Genomic DNA, 6,634 nt, shown 5'->3' with positions numbered 1-6,634 from the left:
TTGCTCTCTCTCTTCTTCTGGCACCCCCGTAATTCGGATGTTGGTACGTTTGAAGTTGTCCCAGAGGCTCCTTACACTGTCTTCATATTTTTGGATTCTTTTTTCTTTTTGCTTTTCCAGATGGATGTTTTTTGCTTCCTCATATTTCAAATCTTTGACTTGATTCTTGGGATCCTCTTGTCTTCTGTTGGATATCTGTATATTATTTTTAATTTCAGTCAGTGTATGCTTAATTTCTGACTGGTCCTTTTCCATTTTTTTGGTATTCTCATTAAGATCTTTGAAGGTCTCACTAAGTTCCTTGGAGGTTTGTAGAAGATTCTTGAGTAGTGGTTTTGAACTCTAAATCCAGTAATTTGCTTTCCACCATTTCTTTCATTTGTGACATGTTTCTTTGTCTCCGCATTTTGGCTGCTTCCCTGTGTTGATAGAGTGGCTTTGTATGGGTGTCCTATTATTGGGTCCAGTGGCTCAGCCTCCCCAATCACCTGAGGTGGACAGTCTTGGTGCATCCCTTTGTGGGCTGGGTGCACAGTCTTGTTGTAGTTAAGCCTTGATTGCTGTTGGTATCCCTGGGAGGAAATGACCTCCAGGCCAATTGACTGCAAGGACCCGCTGTGTCTATAGTGGAAGAACTGCTGTGCTGGAGACACCTTTATGGGGCAGGACTTGCTTCAGTGGGGCTTTGGTGCTCACTGAGTCTGCCTCTTGAGTGTGTCACTTATGGATGTGAGGAGTTGAAATCTGGTATCTGACCACTGGGTACACTGGCTCCTGGATCTCCAAGGAGGTGCAAATTCAACCACTGTGTGAGTCTACCCAGCAGGAGCTACCACAAGATCTGCAGATTTCTCCCCTTTGTTTGGGGTTAGGAAATTTTGGAGCTCTCTGATCCAGCTGCAGTTTGTTAGGTTAGGCTGCAAAAGGACAGGCGATTCATTTGCACCGCTGCGCACAGCTTGGGTGGGTTGTAAATTGGGTGGGGCGGCGTCTCAGAGAATCACCAGGGCAGAGCAAACAGCGATGGCTGCCCGTCAGCCGTTTCCAGGTCTTTAGGTCTCTGCGTCCCCGCAGTAACAATGATCCCTGAGAGCAGTTCTGCAAGAAAGCCGCCCTCGCTTTCCTTTCCGACCAGATGCCAAACAGTCCAGTTTCTCCCCATAGGAGTCTGGGTCCCTAGAGTCTCACCGGAAACGAGTTCAGTGCATCTCCCGATTGAAAAAAACCGCGCATCCAGGTGCAGCCCAGTTCGCGAGCCTTCGTACCTCTGCTCTTGGCGCCTCTGCACCTCCTACCCAGCCTCAATGCGCTTTCTTCTTTCCTTCTAGTTGTAGAACTTCCACTCAGCCAGCTTTCCGGTGGTTCTGGATGATAGCCGTTTTGTCTTTTAGTTGTAGTTTTAATGTGGTTGTGGGGGGCGGCACATAGAGGTATATACCTTATGCCGCCATCTTGGTTCCGAGCCCAGAGAGATATTTTTAAATTTAATTATTTTGTTTCATTATAATTTCTTAGATATGCATGGGTGTTAATTTAAGCACAGAGAAATCTAAAATGATACACACCCAAATGTTAACAGCATCAGAGTGATGGTTCTATTGTCTTTTTAGTGGTTATTTGTATTTTCTAATTTTTCTGAATGAAATATTTTTCATTATTTAAGAAATTTAAACAATTATTTTCCATTATTTATCTCTAGGAGGTTACATGAGAAACTGGAAACACTTGTTTCACCAAGGGAGGGGAGCTAGGCATCTGGGGAACAAAAGTGTGAGGAGGAGATTTCACTATATCCTTTCTGTACTTTTGAATTTTAATATTTATTAATGTAATGCCTATTGGGAAAAAAATTTAATTTATAGTTGATGGCCTGAGGGATGGCAGTGGGCATCTTGACTGGAGTCTTGATGTGGGTAAAGGAACTTTCTCTGATAAGCGGCAGCTCCTGCAGGTGGGAGATGGTGGCTAGGACCTCAGTAGTAGACTTGGGGAGGCCATACATACTCCTTGTGGGAGGAAAGACTAGGGAGACAGAGCAAATGCCTTGAGTAAAACTATGCTGCTGACTGTGCTAGTCTCTTTTTTCCCCCTGAAAAATCATCCAGAACTTGGGTATCAATGAGAGCCTACGACAGTGATGGCGAACCTTTTGAGCTCGGCATGTCAGCATTTTGAAAAACCCTAACTTAACTCTGGTGCCGTGTCACATATAGAAATTTTTTGATATTTGCAACCATAGTAAAACAAAGATTTATATTTTTGATATTTATTTTATATATTTAAATGCCATTTAACAAAGAAAAATCAACCAAAAAAATGAGTTCGCGTGTCACCTCTGACACGCGTGTCATAGGTTCACCATCACTGGCCTAAGATATTTATCTAATTATTATTTTTTAAAGATAAAAAAGTACATGTTCAGTATAAAAAATTTGTAAAGTATAAACAATGAAAAAAATTATTTGTAATCCAATTCTAAAAATACTCACTATTTACATTTTAATGATATCCTTAATTTTGTATAAAATGCATGTGTGTGTGTAAATGTAGTATATTATACAATGCATATGGCTTTGTAACCTGCCTTGAACATGTTTGAATGCTGATGGAAATTATCCAGTGAGGGTTAGATAGGGAATAATCACAAAAAATGTTTCAAGATTTCTTCTTTTAATATTGCTCTTGAAAAATATATAGATTAGGATGGAGAATTGTTGTAATTGAACAAATATTCATTTATTTATGCATGTATAATCCAGTGTTCCTCCATACTGACTAGCCAGTGTCCATGGTCTAAAGTCTCATTTACTTAATGACACTGAGCCCCCAACAACTAGATTGGCAAGACAGCAGACTTTGTGACCCTTGGATCCCTTAAGATTGATTTCTTCTTTGTATCTTTTATCATTTCCTCTCTACTGGATCATCTCAATTAGCATTAAAACACGTTCAAGCCTCTCTCATCTACCTATCACCCTCCTATACCTGCTCTGCTTTCAACATTTTCCACTTCAGAAAATGTGTTAACACAATTGCTCATATCAAAGAGCTAGGAGTCATCCTTCTTTTTTTTTCTTTCTCCTTCCACATTCAATCTATTAATAAGTCCTGTGGACTTTATCTCCAAAATGTACCCCTGATTCATCTACTTTCCTCCATCTTCACTGTTACTACTCTAGAGCAAATCACTATTATTATTTGCCTAAATATGTGAATAGCCTCTTTAACCCATTTTCTACACAGCAGCCAGTGAGACTGCTGACAAATCTAAATCCAATATCTCTTTCCTCTGCACAAAGTCCATGAATGACTTCTTTCATTTAGAAGAATACTCCATTTCTTATTGTGGCCCAAAATGACCCTTAGAGGCTACCCCTGTCCTGCCTCATCTACTTTACACCTTTAGCCACTCTGTTTTTTTCCTGTTCCTTGTACATGCCTATTTCTTTTGATGCAAAGGAAGCTTTACCAGGGCAGAGACCATGACTGTCTTCTTTATTGATGACTCCCCAGCTGTAAAGCTCCTTGAGGAGCATAATAGGTCCTCCATATATATTTTGGAACAAGTAGATGAATTTATGAGCTAGTGAGGATGATAAAAACAAATACATACACTTCTAAAATATAAAGCCAAATGAGGTAAGTTTGAACTAAGTGATCCGGAAGACTGCAGAGGGGCTACTTATTTTGGCCAAGGAGGTCAGTGAGGACTTATGGTTGAGCTGGACATCAAGGATACATAAGATTCTCCAGGCTAGATAAAAGGAGTAGAGTCTGAAGAGAATGATGTGTAGTGATCCTATTAAATTGGGACATAAAGTATATGTAATGGACCTGTACAAATTAGGACTATAAAAATAATTCTGGATGTGATCATGAGGGATCGGTAGTGGCAGGGTAAAGTGTTTAGACAACTCATCTGACAAAAGAAGTGTTTCCCCTATCTTTCAGGGAGCAAAATTATTATGGTCATAGGATGATAAATTGATCCATGGTCTTAGGTAGTTGATAGTGGAGATGAAAGAAAAAAGAACAGACATGAGGATTTTCCCAAAGAAACCATCAATAGGAATTAAATTAATAACTGATAAAAAGGGAATGAGTATGAGATGAGAAACCTATGCAGATTTGATTTTGGGTGATTCAGAGAATGATGGTATCACTGATAGAGATAAAAAATAATGAAAAAATGATATATTTTTGAGTTAGGTTTATAACCTCTTGAGTTTAAGGCACCAAGAAAACATGCCATGTGTGTTGGAAGTTTGAACTACAGGCAGGATTAGAGATGTTTTCACTCATTCATTCATTTGTCCAAATATTTATTGAGCAGCTAGCATATGCCAGTCTTTGTATCAATCACTGGGAATACAAAGATGAAAACCATAAATCCTGCCTTTGGGAATTTCCTTTTTCTATATCTAGCTTTTTAACCTGGGATCAATAGGAAGACATTTCTTTATCCTATATAATAAAAGCCTAATATGCTAAGTGTCCGGTTGTCCAGTCAGCTGTTCAACCAATCAAAGCATAATATGCTGATATGCTAAGGCTGCTCAACCGTTTGCTATGACATGCACTGACCACCAGAGGGCAGATGCTCCAACTGGTAGGTTAGCTTGCTGCTGGGGTCCAGCCAATCAGGACTGAGTGAGATGGGCTGGACACACCCTGGAGCCCTCCTGTGGTCCCTCCCTGGCTGGCCAACCTCCTGAGTCCCTCCCCAGCCCTGATAGTGCACCAGAGGGGTCCCTTGGACTGGCCTGTGCCCTCTTGCAATCCAGGACCCCTCAGGGGATGTCAGAGAGCCAGTTTCAGCCCGATCCCACAGGCCAGACCGAGGGGCCCCACTGGTGCACAAATTCATGCACCGGGCCTCTAGTTGATATGTAATTTTAAATGATCAAAATCAACAGTGTAACTATTATGTTTGTATTTGTCAGCTCTGCTATGATTATAGGCTTGTATTAGAAGGAGTTTCATCATACAAACATAATTACTTATAATTTATAACCTAGGGTTCAAGGAAATTCTGATGTGATTATCAGAAGAAAGTTTGAGGAACTATATGTGTCTTTGACTGACCCATATTAGGTTGTCTTATCTGCGTATTTATCACAGTGAAATGGCACTGGAAGAAGAGCCAAAAATATCAACTCCAATGTCCTCCAATGAATTTGGAAGACTGTTTCTCACTGGGTGTAAATTGTGTGGGTAGTTTTAGCAAGGATGTCAATCTGGAGCCATCTTCAAAAGTAAAACAATACCGCCTACACTCAGCCTCAGAAGAAGCAGGGATAACTATTTCATGAGATTCTTGTTATTATTTTTCTGTTGAGAAAGGATGGGGTATTGCAGGCAAGGTGAGGAAAACTGTGGGGGAGAAATCAGGAGGCAGAAATGTGGACCAAATGGGGAGAAGTCTTGAGAAAAAGGGATGTGAGTTTAATTATAATTGTGCACATTAACTTTTCATTATCCTATTTTATTTGCACAACAGCATGCAAATGTGAAAATACTTACTGTTCCCACTTTACAGAAGCAAACTAAAGCTCAGAGAAGTTAAGTGACTGAGGTTACAGAACTAAAAGCTAGCAAATTTGGGGTTTGACCCATGGCTTTGATTCCAAGTGTAGGATTCTTTGTACTGTACTGAACTGTCAGGAGTTGCTGTATGCTCTGGTGCTCTGTCCCACTGTTACTATTGCTCAGGCTTTCACTGAGCTTAAATGACCCTCCCTCCCTCTACAAGGTTCAAACCCTACTTATCCTCACATGCCACCTTCTTTATGAGACTTTCTCAGATTCTATCAGCTAGCACTCAACAGCTCTTTGTCTTTACCTGTCTTATGATGGCTCTTTTTCTCTATGAATTGTGTACACTCCTGGCATTATAGTAGTTATTCTGTGCATATTTTATCTCTACTGATAGTAAATCCTTTCAGGATATGCCCTGGATCTGAATCATCTTTATTTTCTCACAGTATTTAGCAGAATGCCTTCTAGGCATTTAATAAATATCTATTGAATAAATGAGTGAGTGAGTCTTCAGGTCTGCAGATCTGAATCAGTAGGATAACTACTAGGAGTCTCCTTGCCTCTCCAATTTAGGTCACAATTGATATCACCTGAGTGTTATGGAGGGGAATAACCAGATGAAAAAAGAGGGTAAGTTTGTTTTATGTTTCACAGATAAAAATTAGAAAGATGTAGAAGTGAATGGATAGGCTTGGATTGAGATGCAGATGCAGTCCTTACAATGATTGTCTGAAGGTTTTAGGAAAAACCTTCCAATCCCTTAGCTCATGTAAATTGGAATAATTAGCACTCTAGGCTGTGTAGTTGTGTTATTTGGCACAAAGAACAAAAATGTATTATGTCAAGTGTGTTATAGGGAGGTAAAAAAGACCAAAAATAAATGGAGACCAAGGCCTCTTCCAGCCATTTTACTGTGGGCTGATGTCTGACTTATCCATTTTGGAGTTATGTGATTCTGTCTGCTTCTAGACTGTCCAGTGTGCTTGGAGCAAGGGCAATTAATTCAGTGCCTTCTTGGCTCACGTACAGCACAGTGTACTGAAGAAGTTTGCCTTAGCACTGAGAGAGAACAGACGATTAAGGATGAGGAAGCATA

This window comes from Myotis brandtii, unplaced genomic scaffold, assembly GCF_000412655.1.
Source record: "Myotis brandtii unplaced genomic scaffold, ASM41265v1 scaffold23, whole genome shotgun sequence".
NCBI classification, from domain to species: domain Eukaryota; kingdom Metazoa; phylum Chordata; class Mammalia; order Chiroptera; family Vespertilionidae; genus Myotis; species Myotis brandtii.
This window is presented reverse-complemented; position numbering follows the sequence as displayed.